At 37.5% G+C, this 20,362-nt stretch overlaps 1 pseudogene; it reads left to right on the top strand.

Moving 5' to 3' along the window:
- LOC127414316 (thyroid adenoma-associated protein homolog) overlaps positions 1-20,362 on the top strand; it is a 145,302-nt pseudogene that overhangs the window by 27,652 nt on the left and 97,288 nt on the right.

Genomic DNA, 20,362 nt, shown 5'->3' with positions numbered 1-20,362 from the left:
CGTTGCATCGCCCAGCCCTAGTTAGTTGAATTGCCACATTTCATTGTCACTGTTTTTAAACAATTTGACATTCTGGCTCGATCACGTTAATGGGCTCTCCTCTCTTATTCGGCTTAAAGCCTAAAAGCTCTGGAATGTGGCTTTGAAACCAAGTCCATTTGTACTTATTCTTCCTATTTTCTGGCTGGAATTATGCAGTCGTCAGGAAAAACACCTATTAAAACACCTATTAGCCTCGAGTAACATGTAATCTTCACCTGTCGGGGTATGTGTGTGGAGTGCCATTCATTGTTATGTAAACAAACACGCATGTAAACACAATGGGCAATATTATCGAGGTCGTGTCCATATATCGTATGATACGTCGTTAACATGATTATCGTGACTGGCCTAGTCTTAAAATAACAATAATATCGTTTATCGCAATTATTTCTGGGACAATATATCGTCCAACAAAGGCAGTTATCGTGACAGGCCTAGTCACACTACACTTCAAACTCCATCGGGGTGATTGAAGCCTGAAGTTGCGCTCTGGTCTATCCATGCACACCCATCAACAGGGCTGCGAGCTCCGCTAACAGGATAGAGCAGAGCTGATCACATGCGCAATTAAATTTGGCTTCCCTTGATATCGTGGTGCATGGAATTCATTTGAATTCTTCATGAGAATGTTCTTTTTTTTTTTTTTAAAGCGCTGTGGAGCAATTCAACCAATTCAAATGACTAAACAGCCCAGATATTCTAAACAGTTCTGATGAGGGAAAGAAAAAACACCTGTTCTGCACCAACATCAGTTACAAGACTTTTCACATTTTCACATCAACACCTTTATTAACATTTGTCACAGTAAACTGTAACAGACATTTTCAATACAACTGTGGAAGTTGTAGTAAAGAAAAAACACGGATAGCACATACTCTCCTGTCGTGGGTATGTAAGTATTTTGGATTGAAAGACTTGCTTGATTGTTGTAGAGATAACAAATTGTCACTAGTGTTTCCATCATTCCACAAGCTAATGAGCTGTCATCAAACGAATGATGATCACATGTATTTGAATACATTCTTTATATTTATTTTTCTGTATCATTTTTTTGAACGACTGAAGTACCTTATTTTGTTGTGGATGTCCCAGTGTGTTTACTGGATTTGCACTTTTCAGAGAGCTAAATATATAAAAATTATATTTTGGTTGTATTTGTGAGATGATAAATGTAATTGATTCTGTAAAATAGGCACATACTGTAAAATCGTAAAATCAATCACAGGCCCCTGAATCGAATCAAATCAAAATCGTATTGCGGAAGACTTTGAAGTATCAGCAAACATTGGATCGCTGTCTAAGAGAATCAATATAAGATCGAATCATGATGAAACTTGCGATTTACACCCCTAAATCCATTTACTTGCATTAAGATACATCCAAACACAGGACACTGGAAACTCAAGTTCATGCAAAGAAATTGTGCGGTCTGTGTACCAAATTTTAAGCTTGGTGAACTCTCTGCTGCAAATTCGAATGAAGAGAAGACCTGTGACCACTAGAAGATCGAAACATCACATACTGACCTCTTTGTTCAATACAAAGAATACATATTTCAAAGCTGTTTGTTTTTATTGTTGCAGGAAAGTGAGTTTATGTTATATATTAAAGGGGTCATGAAATGCTCATTTGTTATTTTATACTTCCCTGAGGTCCACTGATAATGTCAGTGAAGTGTTTTTTTTTTTTTTTTCCTTCACCAAAACAGTCATAATTTAGTAATATGATAATTTTTCACTGTTTCTGGCCCTTTGTCTAAACGCTCATTTTTGGCCTTAGCTCCTCCTTTAAATGTCATTGTAAACATCCACTGTTTGGCTAACATCGTGCAGCCACTCAAATACAGCCATATTTGAAATTCAATTGGAAAAGATCGAACAGCCAACATATTATAAAACTACATTTCAGGGTTTACACTTAACACAGATCCAACACATTGCATCCAGATATATTAAACCGTTAATTTCACAACTGGATGCGAGGGGTGCGTCGCATCAAAAGCAATAGAACCCAATATAATCAATGATGCTGTCTACTATGGAAGAGTCCGTTGCAGTAAACTGTAAACAGATCTCCCATTCCATTTTGCGCTGCACGTGCTGACACTACTACGGCCAACAACAACACAAACCATTTAGAAAGTTTGTGTAGACAGCCTCAAGGCGTTGTGTCCCGTCAAAGAACATGCCCGGTGTAGACAATGTTTCAGCACCAGAAACTATAAAACAGTCAGGACATTTCAGGTATTCATGAATGGAACTGTTTACTTACGTTTTTGTTCGGGCCCAATAGTATTTTTAACTGCCCTATCCTTTAACGACAATTCCTTTGCAAAGCTTGAATCGTTTTATGACTGTTTCACAAGCAATCCACGTGACGAACATTCATAGTCCAAAGCATAATGAAGAGACACACATCCAGTTTCCAGTATCATCTTGTACTGAGATGTACTAATGTAATACAAGTGATCAATAATGCTACTAAATAATTATGAATAGTGATGATAATTCTTAACACTAATAAACATGAAATTTAGTCTACAGAGGTGCACATCGTCATAAACGCATCAAAACGGTTAAAGAGGTCCAGTTAGTGGGTGTTTAAATACACCAACATTTAAAGACAGACGCAGATGGGCAAAAGAACAGTATGTTGAGCAGTTTGTGCGCACAAGTGGCAGCAGCTGAATGTAACAGAATGGCTTAAAACTGAGTTGTAATTTGAAACCACATCTTTTAAAAGCGATGCCAGAGACATGACAACAGTCAAAGACGTCTGTTTAGTCCATGTTTACAGTATATACAAAAATAATTCAAAATTGTCCAGATGGGTCCCATTTGGTGTTTAGGAATAGTTAGACCACACTAGGCCACACTGTTTGCCCTGCTCGTGCGCTCTCTCTCTCTCTCTCTCTCTCTCTCTCGTGTGTGTGTGTGTTTACGAACTGAGCCCCAGGGCCAGTGGGTGGGGCCAAGGCTGCGATGATGTAAAGTAGCCGTTGATGTTGTTGCTGTAGAGGCGATCATTAATGAGTACTCCTTGTGACATCACAATATTACAGAAATAGAGAACAAGGCGTTTGGCAGCTTGGTTTTAGTAAGTGCTTTTTATCGCATTGGGGATTAAGTTTTGAGTTCTGAAATTTACAATAGGTTTTTATAGAAGACCTCTTATTTCAAAATATCAAGGAAATTTTGATTCCTCATGTCAAGACCTTTTTAACATTTTCAATAAAACTTTTTCAATAATTTTTTTATTTTTTAATTTATTAAACACAGAAGCCCTTGAGCTTGACATTTATATCCTGTCCATTGTGGTGGGACACCTCTCAGGTTATGAAAATGACAGAAAATAGGAGTGTTGTACATATTTAGGGAGACAACACTCTTCTTTGTAGTGTTTAGGAAGAGAAAGAGGGGGGAAAAAAGCAGACTGGACAGAACCAGAGAGCTTTTTCGCTGCATATTTTAAAGGATGAAAGTGGTGGAAGTTACCAAAAACAGTTTTAAATTAAAAGACAAATTTACATTTTAAATCCTTAAAGACAAAATAGAAAGTCTTGATATAAACCATTGTTATTTCACTATGGTGGTTACTGGCATTACTCAAGGCTATTGCAAATTAAGTGGATTGACTTAAGTAGCCATTATTCATAAAACGGGAGGCGAGAAGTACTCCGATGACCTACTACATCCTGTGAGATTCTGAAGTGTGCATCCACTGGACACTTCATGCCAATAAAGCCATAGAGGACGTCTTCAGCGAGTCGGGCAGCTCTTTTCAACTATAAGTGTTATAGGTACCAGTAAAATTTGTTCTTTGGGATTAAATTGCACTTACGAAACCAGAGAAAGTATTGTTATTTATTTTTATTTTTTTTTGCGGTTTATTTTATTATGTAATATATTTGGGTCACAGAACAGTGCCCATGTTCCCAGATGAAGTGTGTCCAGGAATGTATTCATACTAATCACCATCATACCTAAATAATGTACTTTTATTAATGGATGAGAAGTTTTTCATGAAATGCAGTATATACTCTGACAGTACACAAATTTGGACGCATCTATTATTTGATCCACTATTGTCTGCTGTTGTATGAACAGGAAAATTTCAGAGTCACTGTTATCAGTAAATACGGTTGTTAATCCCAAACACTGACTGTGAACGTAGCCATTGAGCTGTGGTGCTCAAGGGATTGAAGATTGATAAAGTCTGACATGCGTCATTCCCTGAACCCATTAACATCTCTTCTCCCCATCCTTTTCTGTCCTCTTCTATTCCAACCAATAAAAGCTGTAACAAACCCCCAAAAAACATGCATTCAAACACATGCTACGGCTCAGACATGTATTGTAACAGGCTGCATTTTCAGTCACTGAAGAAGTAGTCTGTGGTTTGTGGTGGAGAGACCTGTATTATAGTTCAGTCGGTATGGAGGCTCAGAGGTGCATCTGTCTGGAGGAAAAATGTAACATGGCCCCACCGGTAACCACTGAGCCTGTTACGAGGTGTTGATTGTGGGGCATTCATCTGCTGTTTTTTTAAGGTTTCCCCTCATGTTCACGGTGGTATGTTCATGAGCAAGGTGTGTGTGTGTGTGCGTGCTGTGTGGTTTGGATTGTTTGATCTGGTCTGCTTGGTCCAGTGCTCCTGGAATTATGGCACTTTTCAAAATGAATGCCTTGCATTCTTTTCTGCTCTCAACGTGGGCGAACTGCACATGCTTGGGTGGCATCAGCTATGTGTTTGTATGTGTATGCAGCCAAGCTTTTCAATGTAATTAGTGGTGCGTTCATACTTCAGGATAAGGATTCTTACAATGTGCTCATAAACCTGCCAGACTGATTAATTGGGTGATATTTTGAGATTATTGGGATTGACTAATTAATTATACCTGTCAATGTAATTATATACTTGCCAGATTAAGCGGTTTATTACTGATTCCTGCCAGGCTGATTAATTGAGCAATATTTTGCCATTATTGGGATCGACCAATAACTGATAGGATATACCAGCCATTGGACGTAAATCACACCCTGGATTCGAAGTCGTGACTCCTGGGGTGGTAGTCAGCGTCAGTACTCGCTGAGCTACCCGGGCCCCCCATGCAGATTAATTTTAACACCCAGAAAATGGGATGACATGTCAAACACAGGAGCAGGAATTTATTTATTTCCTTTAAAAGGTGCAGTTTCCTCACGTTCTTGGATGATAAGAGCGCTCTTTCTGACACTTGCACACTGTGCGAATGCGGAGAGAGAGCACGCTCGGGTTCTTATCACTTTACATTCAAAGAGAAAATGAGGAACAAATCTGTACTTCTGCAAACACGGAGAGAGAAACAATCGCACAGACTCAATTAACCTATAAATTCTGAAATAAATGACACCTTTTATTTATATCTTTGCTGTATAGGTGCCAAAAAGGTTTCCCGGAACCAAATCCAAAACAAATACCTGATGGAGGGGTTTGCTCCAGAATCAAAGCAGCTGATATTCAAACAGAGAGAAGCCTCATTTTTGGCTTGCATTGAAAAAACAACCCATAATATATAAAACAGATCTAATATTATTTTAATATTTATTTGTTGATTGAAGTTTTTTTCCATTGCGATGGACATGACCGTTACCATTAAACTTTTATTTTTCATTTTAATTTTTTTTTTTCACCCGCCCCTATCATATGGTTATTTATTTATTTTTTTAAATGTTTTTTGTTGATTTTCCTGAAAAAAAAGAAACTATATTGTGATATATATACCGTTACCGTGATATAAAATTACTCGTACCATGATATAGAATTTGTCATATTGCCCACTCCTACCAACAAATTACTGTAAAATATTACAGTACATTATTACATTTTATATTTCCCATTAACAAAGTGTGTGCGTGTGTGTGTGTGTGTATGTGTGTATGTATGTGTATGTATGTGTGTGTGTGTGTGTGTGTGTGTGTGTGTGTGTGTGTGTGTGTGTGTGTGTGTGTGTGTGTGTGTGTATATATATATATATATATATATATATATATATATATATAATATACACACACACGCACAGTGCTGTGAAAAAGTGCCTGATTTCTTCTGTTTTTGTGTATGTCTCATACTAAATTGTTTCAAAAATTCAAACAAAATCTAACATAAATCAAAGGCAATCTGAGTAAACACAAAATACAGTTTTTAAATGATAATGTTATTTATTCGAGAGAGAGAGAGAGAGCATTGCACAAGGCTACACAAGATAAGCATCATAATAATAATATAAATACTAAACATGGAAAAAATAACTTACCATTTTTCACTGTGCTCACCATTTTTGGTTATCAAAGATGTATAGGAGGAGCAAAGGCTCTGATAACATTTTTTTCCCTGCTGCTGTTATGCCAGTAAATCAAATTATCTTATGTTCCTTAGAGAGGTTGTTTCTGAAGTCATCGTTTCACAGAAGCACTTTTGGGTCAATGGGAATACTGTGCTCAATAATTTCTGATATTGTAGAACAATTGGCTGATATTTTGAGAATATTGGGATGGTATGATATCTGTAATACCTGCCAATAGACTGATATACCTGCCAGACTTATTAATTGACAAAGATTTTGAGATGATGAGGATCAACTGATAGCTGATATACTGACGTTATACCTGCCATGCCGATTAATTTACCGGTTTTTGAGGTTATTGGGATTGACCAATAAATAATATTCCTGCCAGTTGACCGATGAACCTTCTAGGCTGATTAATTGACAGAATTTGAGATGATTAGGATCGACTGATAGCTGGTATACCTGCCAATAGACCGATAAACCTGCCAGGCTGATTCAATGACCAAAATTTTGAGATTACTGGAATCGACCGATGGCTGATTTTTGCTGCCAGAAGACCAATATACCTGCCAGACTAATTAATTGATCAATATTTTGAGAATATTGGGATCAGCCAATAACTGCGCCTGTTTGGTCAAATAACAAAAGTTTAGCTACAGAATCTACCTAGAGTACAGCCTTGTCAATGGACTGTATTCTGTTTTCAAATATTTGTTAATTTTGAGTAAATATGTTTTTGTGTACATCTTATTTGCTAATTTTAAATTGAATTATATCTGCATTATATTGGCTATCCACCACCTCTCTAGACATCAGCTTACGACATGCAAAGATGCGGACCGAATGCGTGTCTGAAAAATTATGTTGCATGCAGACATTTACTTCATAAAATGTGGAGAGAAAAAAAAGACGTACAAATGCACCATATGAGGTTTTTATTAAGAAGAGTAACCGTTTAGATAGCTGGTGTGCTTCAGGATGTGTCACATTAACAATTCTTTGACCACTCACAGCCTCGGTAAAAAGATAACAGTTGATAAATCCTTTTCCCGTAGCGTTTGCTTCGATCACTTCGACAACCCAGGGTTAATAAGACCTGAACCTGAGGTGTAATTATTTAACCGTTGTTTTTGAAAATGGCTTACAGTACCACAGTAGATTAAGTTCTTTAGGATCAACAATAGAGTCAGTCACCTCCAGATTCTTAAAGACTGCTTATGAAAAATTGTTTATCTTTAATACTTTTCCACACTAGTATAACTTTTCTCTGGTCTGGCTTTTTTCCCTTTTGGTGTTTAAACTGAAATTCAAATGAATTGTTTTGTTAATACTTTGCTTTTGGATGACATTTAGATGAAATTTGGTTTTCAGACTGCTTGGAAAACAGCAAAACTATGAACAGAATGATATCATATTAGAGAACATAGCAGTTCTTGGGACACGGGGAATTACAAACTTTGATGCCCACAGTGCTGGGAGCTAATGCCTTCTTCATATTTCCACAACAAGGAATTATGTGGGGTTGTCTCTAATCTGTTCCCTCTTAATGTGTCTGTATATGTGTGTGTTAGGAGTGGAAGAGCTACGCTCCAGCAGCTCCCTGCACACTGGCTGAAGGAAGATCTTGAGGAGGTTAAATCCAGTGACCCCTCCTCTAAACTCTGTGCTACCTGCCGAAGTGCAGGAATTCCCTTCTACATCCAGGTCAGTCCTTTGGGCCTTTTTAAATATGGTAAAAATAATTTGCGTTCACATGATTTGAAGAGTCCCAGTCATACAAGTGGCCTAAAAAGCTAATTTATTCTATATAAGGGTCCCTTCATGTTGAGATCACATGACCAGCCAAATACTACTCCCTTTCTCTGACCCTTTCGGTTGCGGCATAAATTAATCATGGGTCACAAACAAGCCTGCAAATAGGGGATGTCTACAATGGCATTGGTAAACAAACATTTGCTTTTTTTCCTGATGCTGGATCCTCAACAGTAAATGTCAATCAAGTCTAAGACCACAGCTAAATTGGTTGTTTTGGCAGAAGAATAAGACTCAGCAAAACACATGCAAAGAAAGAAAAAACATGTTTTAGTGATGCATACTTATAGCATGTACTACAGATATCGGAGATGGTACAGTGACGAATGTACACAAATTGTACTGCTCTATATGGACGCTGTGATTTTGAAAATCCACCACCAAGCAGAAAACTACTGCCAGTGTTAACAGCTTCATAGATTATAATGGGAGCCTTTTGTTGCATTGTGATACATCACTGTTTTTCAATGCAACTGTAGATGTTTACAGTTGCCAAGCAACCTTACAACTTTCAATCAAGTTCCAAAAGAAATGATGACAATGAGATTAAATCCCTTGAATTTTTTATTTAATTTCATTTTATTTGAACACTATAGCCAACTCTGCATTTCCAGGATAGACTGCTTCATAGTGAATAATGGGTGTGATTTTGATTTGATGCAGCATGACTTGCTGCCTGTGGCCAGTGTAGGCAATGTAGACAGTGTAGAAATTAATTTGAAAATTTAAACGGATAATTCACCCAAAAATGAAAATTTTGAATTATTTGTGAAATATTTTTGGTAAAACACAGTTTATGTTGTAAAATATTTAATTCACTTGATTAGCAAAAACCTACATTAATATGTGGTTATGTAATACATACTGAGAATTTTTTTTGGTTTGAATTTCCAGCAAAAGTAACTATATTGTTATACAGTTACCGTGATATTAAATTGCTTTAAATTGCTTATCGTGTTAAAAGATTATGGTCATACCACCCACACCTAGTTTGGCAGCCTCTGAAGATTCCCACCACCAGTAATTATTTTCATTAATGTTATCTGAACATCTGTGGATCGGTATTTGATTTTTATGTAGTTTTTTTGATGGGTGTCTAGTGGGCGGCCCTCTGAGAGGTCAAAATAGCGGAGTACTGTATTCAAGAAAAAATGGTCTTTCATATCTGGAAAGACAAAGAGAGGGATTTAACAGAGAATAAGACAGGGATAGGATAGATAAACTCAGCACTTTGGCATGAATGGAAATTCCTGTGGTATGTTCCGGAAAAACGTGGACCTGCACGGCGAGTTCACGCACTTTGGCTCGGGGTGCATTGGTGCAACCTTGACTTTCTGAAGTTATATTGAATCTTTCAACTCGTCATGACTGGCTACGAAAGTAAACCAGGTTACTTTTACTTTACATCTGTGCAAGGATACCACTAAGGTACATTGCGTAACTATCCGTAAAGCACTGTTTACATGAAGCTGAGCAAACTCCACGCACAGGAATTAAATTGTATTTACTCAAAACCAGTTCCACTTCAAAAGGCCAATGCATACAACTTTATAGCTCAAATAACAAACTTGTTTTACTGGTAAAAAAACATGCAAGTGCTTTAACAAATACAAGCTTTTTAACCCTCCTACACTACTTACCCTATAGACTTCCATTCTTAGCTATTACTGTAGTATCATCTTAATGTGTCTGTTATGTATAGGCCCTGCTGTCATCTGAGCCCAAGTCCTCCAGCTGTAGTCTTTTGAAGATGACCATGAGATCTCTGACAACATTGGCCATGCCCTCTGTTAATGGAGCTACTGACAGCAGCACTGTGCCACAGGTGGACACACACGCTTGTTCTCCAAGAGGACATTCTGTTTGGACTCATTAAGTGGAGCAGGCATTAAAATGAGTGAATTTACCATTAGATCTGATCATTTATTGTTTTATCGATGCTTTTATGCAAATACAGGTCCACGCTCTGAACATCCTGCGGGCTCTGTATCGAGATACGCGTCTGGGTGAGAACATTGTGCCTTTTGTGTCAGAGGGCATGCAAGCTGCAATCCTGGGTTTCACCTCTCCTGTGTGGGCTGTAAGTGTCTGTTTTGGTCATATTATAAGCCTAAAACCATTCCATTTTCTTTTTTCTGTACCTCTAGTTTGTATGTTAGCTCCTTGACAAATCAAAAAGTACAATAGTATTAAAGGAATAGTTCACCCAAAAATGAAATTTCTTTCATCATTTACTCAACCTTATGCCAGCCCAGATGTGACTTTCTTTCAGCTGTTGAACTCAAATTAAGATTTTCTAGAAGAATTTCTCAGCTCTTATGGTCCACACAATGCAAGTGAATGGGTGCCAAAAATTTGAAGCTCCAAAAATAACACAAGCAAGCATAAAAGTAATCCATAAGACTCCAGTTGTTAAATCAATGTCTTCAGAAGCTATATAAGTGTGAGTGAGAAACAGATCACTTTCACATTCTTCTTGTATTTTGGTGATTCACAATCTTCATGCATATCACCCCCTACTGGGCAGGGAGAAGAATCTCAAGCAAAAAAGAACTTAATTATTGATCTGTTTCTCACCAACATTTATCATATCACTTCTGAAGACATTGATTGAAGCATTGAAGCCATGTGGATTACTTTTATAATACCTTTTATGTGCTTTTTGGAGTGTCAATTTTGGCACCCATTCACTTACATTGCATGGACCTACAGAGCTGAAATATTCTTCTAAAAATCATAATTTGTGTTCTGCAGTAGAAAGAAAGTCATACACATCTGAGTAAATGATGAGAATTTTCATTTGTTGATGTAAACTATTTATTTATTTATTTATTTTTTATTTTTTGGAGCTGTTACCCAGGTATTATTTGGAGTACCATGTAAATGCAAAGTAAATGAATATGGTAATCATTAATTTGCAAAGTATATTTCAAAGTACCATGGTATTAACATCTGATGCCATCATTATTCAGTGGTTCTACCACAGTGCTTTTAACGGCTAGCAGACATGATCTCATACTCAATGGCATTAAAGTAAAGTTGCATTTCACTGGTGCACCCGTTCTCTTGACATTTTTTGAGCCGTGGCAACCATCCGTGTGGTGCAGGTTCGAGTCTAGTCTGCAACATATCCCTTCCCTCCCCAATTACTTCCTGGCACTTATCACTGGATTTGTCCAATAAAGAGACAAAATAAAAATTACACATACAGTGGCCTAAAGTTTATATTTTAACATTTAGCCACACCTAAATGTGTATGAATGTCATTGCATTAGATAAATCTCAAACCAAGTGCAGCACAGATTTCAAGCAAGCCATTTTATACAATAGAAGTGTGCTTTAAAAGATAAAACATATAAACTGATCAAAAACTATATGAGAACTTTCTGGCTGTCAGATGTTCATTGAACATGTCCATAGTTTATGTGATGATCTACACCTGTGGTTACTCTGCTTGGACACCTGTGTAAACTTGAGGGGAACTGACTTCATACATTACTGAAAATCACTTTTGGACAAGTTGGTTAATAGTATACTACTATGGGGCCACTGTACATGCACATGCATTGCACACACTAAGTAACTCAAATTGCATTAAATAAAAGCAACATTTAGTGGTCTTATTGATCTTTATAGGGGGGCTAGAGCAACGTAACTCCCTTCTCTGACACTTATCTCTCTCCTCTCTTTCTCACACTGATTTGTTCACTGTTTTCCTCATGTACAGTGCTCTGTCAGGCAGTAACTGTTGCTGAGGCACTGACAGGTTAATAATTATTGTAAATGAGAACACTGGGGGATAGGAGCCGTACATGCAGACACACACACACACACACACACACACACAGCTGTGCGGTGGTCCTGGCATATTGCCCTGGATTGGTCGCTTTGATCACCTCCACATGGGCGACACGGCTCCCACAGGTCATCATTGCGACAATTCCAGGTCACATTCCTGGTCCTTCCTCCCTCATACCTGTCTATCTCCCCTGAGTCTCTTACACGTGTCTCTCCTCACTTCATTTTCTTATCGGTCTATTCCTTTAGTAATTTTTCCATACTTTCAGGATGTCAGGGGATCAGCTACTGTACTCAGACAGTTTTCACTCATGCTTTATCACAGAGCTCAAGCCAGCAGGCTTTGGTGTACAGTACTGCAAGCCTAATCCTTCCTAGAATGCAGTAGTCAGCCACGGAGAACTTAAAATGAGGTTTACACTCGACACTCACAGTTTTCTTGTAGACTTTATGGAATTTTTCTTAAGCTGACATAATAATGTGATTAAAGTCATGAGACGGCAGCATTTTGAATAGAAAGTTTGATTTATCCAGCATAACTATGGACACGTAAGATCTTTGAGCTCTAGATGTCATCAGGCCAAACAAATCTAGGTTCTTATGGTGCTCCTTTGACTGCATGACGTGGCCTTGTGACTAAGCTCTCTTGGGAACCGTTCAGCTGCATCACCAAGTTTTGCATTGGAATCGGTCTCAAGGTTTATCATCATGTGCTTTCACTAATTGCTCTCTTATGTTTATGTAGGCTAATACTGTTAGCTAAAACTGCATGAAACAAAGCACATAGGGCTGAGTGAAATATTAAAGCTTAAGTGTGTCACTTTTTGAAGGTAAAATACTTTCTCCTATCCCAGCTTAATATGCAGATACTACTACAAGTAAGCCATTTGTAGGTTAATTTTCTCAAACTGTAAACACTGTGTCACTGCAAAGTCCACTTCAATTTTGTCTCATGAATCGATTTTAAAAGTTGATTGAACTAATAAACAAGTTGATTAATCAATAAAGTCAACTTTTATGCCATTTAAATCAGCAAACATAAGTTTTTAAACAGTGAGCACATGCAATGTTAAGTTTGGTGGTGAAGGTAGAACTTACAAGCTTTTGAGCATGCTCAGTTTGATCACTGATGCTTAGGAGGCCATTTGTGGCAGAACCCGATTCTTTGACAAGGAATTGTTTCTTATTTAATATACAGTGTGTTTATAATATGTAAATATTGATAAGTAATATTTCATCAGGATGTTGGATTTATATATTGGCCTTACCTTACTAGTAGACATGTGTAGTAGACGTGTGAACCTCTGTAAAATGCAAACTTCAATTTCGGTGTTGTAAGTTTATAAAGCTAGGCCTCCCACACACATAGCAAATCAGGAAATATCAGGGAGGGGGGGTTACGGACAGTTCTTCCATCAACATACGCTACCCCAGTGGCTTTCGCTTCCAATGTCTCAATGTTTTGCGATTTAAAAATTCCTTTGTTTTGAGTGGCTGTCCAGCCCGACTAAACAACATTGACTCAACCAATGAGTTTGGGGTGGGGGTTATCTGTTTGTTTGATCAGCGACAGATGGGGGATATTCAACAGTGCTAATTTTTGCAATTTTGTTCTGTGGCGCTAGTGATGCAGAAATTACACACTTCAGCATTAACTATATTTATGATGATTATGTTGGTGATTAAAAAAATTAAGCAACATTGTGAATACCATGATGATTTTAATAAAGCTTTTTATTTGGCCATTAAGTTTCCTAAGCACTGTGTCACTAGATTAGTTTCACAATCCCTCCCTGTCTCAGGACATGTGAGTATTAGAGCATCAAGTTTTAAACTTTAGTAGCAAGAATGGTGTTTGAGTTAGTACATTTATTTCCGTAAATCAGTTCAAATTGCTCGTTTCCTTAAATCGATTCAAAACTCAGCGATGTGTTTGCGTCATCACTCAAACATGGTCTCGGAAGTCCCTTGAGCAAAAAAATATGTTGGTAAATATTGCAGTTTATTACTATGTATTGCTATATTAGTGCTTAAAAATGAAAATCATTAAATGTTATTCTTCCTTTTATTTAGTGACGAACATTGTGGAAAACATGCCTAACCTGATTTTTACTGTACTTTAAATCTAATTGACCACAGAGGTTGTTTGGTAGAAATGATAGTTGCTCTGATTAAGGGAAAAAAGCACACCCTTATAAGCCATTTCAGAACAAATATTGATATACCATGTATCTCATATATCATATAAAATCATTGAGAGATATTTCTATCTCTATTATAAAGTCTGACATCACTTGATTTGTCTGTCTGTTTCTCCTTCATGTAACGAACTCCTCGACTCTTCTGTTCAGCACTCTCATTACACGGATATTTGAGGTGAAGAAAGGAAAGGATGTGCACTCCAAAAAGAACAGGTGTGACTTAACTGTCTCTCCCAACACCCTGTCCTGTAGCGTGTCATCCATGACTCACTACCTACACTGTCCCTGCAAAAACTCAAAGATATTTTTCACACCAAGATTGAAATGTAGACCAACGATATGCCAGTTCCGTGCACATGACTCAAAAGTATTTACAAAATGGACAGTTCCAACTCTTAAATTCTGATTGGAAGTCCTCCAAGTGACCACCCATTTTATATTCATGTGCCCAGTTGCTACATTGCTTAACAACCATAAATAGTGTACGGTTAGTTTAAAGCTGAATTTTTTTTACTTTTTCTGTGTTAAAATACTTTTCCCTTTCCCGGCTTAAAGGGATAGTTCACCCAAAAATGAAAATTCTCTAATAATTTACTCACTCTCATGCCATTGCAGATGTATCTGACTTTCTTCTGCAGAACACAAATGAAGATTTTTCAAAGGATATCTCAGCTCTGTAGGTCCACATATTGCAAGTGAATGGTGATCAGACTTTTTTGTAGCTCCAATAATCACATAAAGGAAACATAAATGTAATCCATAAGACTCCAATGGTTAAATCTACAGTATATCTTCAGAAGCAATATGATATGTGTGGGTGAGAAACGTAACAATATTTAAGTCCTTTTTTACTCTAAATCTCTACTTCAACTTTCACTTTCAGGTGTGAAAGTTGAACTAAACAGGCACGACATGTGACTTTCAGATGTGAAAGTGGAGATTTAGAGTAAAAAATATCTTTTTTTTTTTTTTTTATCTGTTTCTCACCCACATCTATTAAATCACTTCTGAATATATAGATTTAACCACTAGAGTCATATGGATTACTTTTGTTTCCTTTGTGATTTTTGGAGCTATAAAGGTCTGGTCACCATTCACTTGCATTTTATGGACCTACAGAGCTGAGATATTCATCTAAAAATCTTCATTTTGTTCAGCAGAAGAAAGAAAGTCAGACACATCTGCAATGGCATGAGGGTGAGAAAATGATGAGAAAATTTGAATTTCTGGGTGAACTATCCCTTTAATATGCAGATATAAATATTAGTAAGCCATGCATAGGTTAATTTCCTCGGAAACTGTAAGTACTGTGTCTCTGTGGCACTATAAAAATTACTCTGTTTGACCAATGGCAGATGGGGAGGTGTATTTAGAAAGCTGTTTTGAAAACAGTGTGTATTTTTGCAGTTCAGTTTAATGGTGCTAGTGTCGCAGGAACTACATACTTCAGCTTCAAATCATTGTAACATAACTCCTCTCGGCTTTTTGCTTTAATATTAATCAGTGATTTATTTATTTGTGAAGTGAAGAATTTAAAGAATTGTTGCAGTACAAGTTCGCTCTCTGTGTGAACAGGCCTTAAGGTTGTTGATCGGGCCAGTTCTCATTTGTGACCCTGCTCTGTGAGGGGTTGATCGCTAGGGGGAACTGTAGTTCTATGCCTTTTCTTTCTTCAGTCTTCCATCCCAGTCATCAGTCTCTGTCTTTTGTTGGCTTACAGCACATGGACATCCTCCAGCCCCTTAAATGTTCTGAATGTTCCTTCCAACTCCCTGTTTTACTTTATTTGCTGGTGTTCTGACTTTCTCTCCCACGTTTATCCTCCCTCGCAAAGACTTACACTTTCACTGTGATAGCCTCCAAACTCTTCATCGGTAGCTTTGAAAGGCATTTGAGTTGAGATCGCTCGTGCACAGGGGTTAACCATTCTGACCATTTATCTTCCACACGTATTTATCTATTTTGTAATCGAAAGAATGCTAACAACATCTTTCTCCAGCTTCCATGCACTAACAAATGGGAAAAAATAATTACTTGCACCCACTGGTAGCATTATTTGCACATGCTGTCTGTTGTTTGAGCATCTGATTTACTTAAACTTTTCAAATCAGGTAATGGTTTTCATGGTGCAATTCCTGATCGTGTGGGTCGGTACTGAGTGCTAGGTTGTGGAGGATGCTGCAGACTACCTCCATCTGACAAACTTTCCTAGAAGAGTACAGCATTACTTCACCACTGCCATCAAAGCTCCTGAATTGACTCTTAAAATGCAGAAAGTGTGCTTGACCGCACATCTGGATATATGGCAGTTTATAACATTCTTCTCCATCATATGATGAAATCCTGCTGCCATGATCAATAGAAAATGAACACAAACATCTCCTTTATTATACAATTCAGTTTACTGCCAGTTTACCTCACTGTCTAAGACTTTGAAACCCCTGGAAATAGATTGCAGGTTAAGTGAATAAGACGCAGGGTTTTGGGCTGAAATACCACGCTCAAAAGTGGCGCAACTGTTTAGTACATTCGCCACACAAACATTGAAACGCTTGCACTGTTCTTTCTCACACCCTCACTAGCTGACAACACATGTGATTCTGTTTTCAAGCACCACTTCCTTCCAGTGTGACTGAGTTGACCATGACCCCTGACCCCTGGAAACCACAGTATGGTTGGGTGGGCCGTGATGGGACCTGACTACTGTGTGTCAACTCTCTAATCTCATCCAAACCAGTGGAGCATGAGCTGTTGCAAGAATGCACTTGTGCATTCCGGGGTTGCACACAGAGAGGTCATGGCTGAAGTGAGGAAAGATTAAAGAGGAGTGGCTCTGACCTTGTCGAGGAGCAATAATCGCTCACTCATGTGCTCATGGTTTGCTTTGATTAATCGGTGTGCTCATTAGACTTTAATTGTGCGCCATGATGACACAAGCCAGCGCATCGGAATACATCACACTTCAAAGTGCCCATGTGTACGCAGGTCAGCTGAACGTGGCAGTTCACTTGTAGATTACCCTGGGAATTGCTAAAAAGACTCGTCACTGGGGCTCAAAAGAGCTGTGTCAATCACACTGAAGTAACGCTGACTGTAATCTGGTTCTGTATGGCCATTTGCTTTCACGATAACCTTGCCGTCAGCTTGTCCAACAGCTCAATTTGTTTGTCTTTTAGTTTTATGTGTTTTTATGGCAGGCTGCTTGATCTTATGGGTCATTCAACCTTTGCGCAATGTTTTGTTTAAATGCTTTCACTTTATCTGCTCAATCTCTCCAAGCATTTTTAAAGGATAGTTCTGGTTTATTTCTTTGTGGCATTTGTTTTCTTTTTTTCTTTTTCTTTTTTTTTTTTGCATGTATGGGTAAATGCACACTTTGTTTTTCTGTGTTCTTGTTTCTGCATACTTGTGTTTCTGGTCACATCAAGTTAGTGTGTGCAAGTGTTGTGTTTGTGCTGATATGTACTTGCAAAACATTACAACAAGCAGACTTTTGTGTCTTTTCACATTCAAATGCTGTTCGGAATTACATATTGCATATTACCATACTGCCAAAAACCAAGACAAAAATTTGATTTAAAAATGCACATTAACAGTTTTGTCATGTGATAACAATGTATCCTGTTCCACATACTATTATACTATGCTTGTGTGTGTGTGTGTGTGTGTGTGTGTGTAATATATATTAGGGCTGTCAATCGATTAAAATCTTTAATCGAATTAATTACATGGTATGCCGATTAATTAATCTAATTAAACACAATTGATCGCATATATAAATATTTGCTTAGCCCCTCAAATAACAATAATTCAATAAATAATTATTAAATACTTATAAATAGTTATATTTAAATCACTATAAATAAAATGTATATTATAAAAATAATAATATAGATAAATAAAATGCATTACATCATTGTGGCACACGAGTAAAGCATTAAAATAGACGGTAACACTTTACAATAAGGTTCTATTTGTTAACATTAACATGAACTAACAATACACAATACTTTTACAGCTTTTATTAATCTTAGTTAATGTTAATTTCAACATATACATTTCTCAAATCAAAAGTTGTGTTTGTTAACATTAGAAATGCATTATGAACTAACATGAACTTACAATCAACAATTGTATTTTTATTAACTATATTAACAAAGATTAATAAATGTAAACAGTATATTGTTAACTGTTTGTTCATAATACCTAATGCATTAACCAATATTAACGAATAGAACCTTATTGTGAAGTGTTACCAAAAAGACGATTCAAAAAGTGGCTTTAGTATGCAATATTTTGTTTGTTTCCATATTATTGAACTTATGTCATCTGCCTATCATCACACAATCCATTTTGCAATTAAATTCGTCAATCAGTCCGAGATTTATTATGTGTCAGACGCTTTTGGAGCGTCTCGTTTGTGTCACGTCATAACATACCGTTTTTAGGTCGCTGTGTCAAGTTAAACATAGTTTGAAGCTTAGAAAAACACGTCTTGAGATCCCTGCGTTCGTATTTGTGCTCCATCAAGCTGTGTTTGAACGCAAGAAAGTGTTTTCATCTTACATTGTGTGTGTGTGTGTGTGTGTGTGTGTGTGTGTGTATGTGTGATATATATATATATATATATATATATATATATACATACATACACTGTATATTAGGGGGGTGTGTATATATATTGTTGGGCCACATGTATTCAGATAGAAGACAAAGGCAGGCCTAACACAGTCATAAAACCTAACTCAGGCCCCCACATAAGTCATATATCTTACTGATAAAAACCGCGCCAAAATCAAACAAAAGGAGTCCAAAACAAACTACAAATCCCATGAAGCCTTACTCACTAAAGGATCGAACTCTCAACTCCTATTGGATGAGGCACACGACAGAACGTCCTTCAACCATGACATCATCAGGAGTAGAAATAACTCTGAAATGCTTCCGGGATTTGCTTCCAGCAACTTTGCTCGCTGTGTGAAGATGCAACTCATTGCTGCTCTCAGGTGCAGCCTCGTGGCACAAGGAAGTAACGTCCGACTTGAAACTGTGGCCATACAGTCTCCATCTCGCTGGACGAGTTGAGATTACTCTGTGTTCCACCGAACACTAACGGATCCGAAGGAGACCGCCGAGCAATCCGCATTTTCATCCGTTTGCCTGCAGAAGTGAAGAGAAAAAGAGTTCTCTTCCCTCTTCAAGTAGACGTCGCTGATTTCTCCGCCAGCCCGCCGAGAATCAGCAGCCGTACCGCCCGCCGACAGAGCGAGGAAACGTCCTCCCGTCATCACCCGAGTCTGAGTTAAAGGATGGATGAACACACATTCTACATCCTCATACGATTCAAGTAAGAGGTTTACATCTGGGCAGAGATAGAATATTATAGCGTGTTATTCTTGTGTTTCAAGGTTTTTGCTTGTACAGTTTATGGACCGCCATGTCTGCTCATTATTAATACTCGGTATTAATTATCACAAATATTATTTGCTGTATTGTAGTCCAACCACATTGGACAAAGTTTATCCATTAAAGAATCAAAGACCGCGGGACGGTTTACGAGCCGTCCACCGCGTCTCTGAGCGATAAACTAACAGCTGCTTTCTCTCCCACGATCGCGAAATCGGCTTTGGGGCCGTCACTTAATTCTCTCTCTCTCTCGTACTAACACACACACACTCACACACACACACACCCTCATGTGTAATAGGATTATTTTGATTTCCATATCTAATCATATCACTGTTTAGTTTGTAGTTGTAAGTCAGAAGTTTAATGACTGCATTGTATTAATTATTAATTGGTATTACTGCATAAATAAACTTGGTTATATTACAAAGAGAAGTGTTTTGGTTTGTTTTGCATACACCTGTGTCATGCTGACGGGATGTCAGTGCTCGGATTCAAGCCTTCATTCATTGTTTTTTTCCCAAAAATCGATATTCTTCGGATGTCGATTTTCCTAAGAAACAATCTAATATTGAGACTGTTATACTATCTGGTTATTAGTCCCTGATTCCAGGGTGGTGCCCCATCAATGTTAGTCCTTAGTAATATTCTGTTGATTTTTGATAATTGATAATTATCTTTGATGATTGTTGAATTTGAATGATCAATAAGCTAGTGTTAATTTTAATTAATGCTTCATCGATGTTAATGATTAGTGATTATCTTTGATGATTAA

This window comes from Myxocyprinus asiaticus, chromosome 23, assembly GCF_019703515.2.
Source record: "Myxocyprinus asiaticus isolate MX2 ecotype Aquarium Trade chromosome 23, UBuf_Myxa_2, whole genome shotgun sequence".
Lineage (NCBI taxonomy): Eukaryota > Metazoa > Chordata > Actinopteri > Cypriniformes > Catostomidae > Myxocyprinus > Myxocyprinus asiaticus.
Note: the sequence above shows the minus strand (reverse complement) of the source record. Positions and strands in the feature narration are given on the sequence as shown.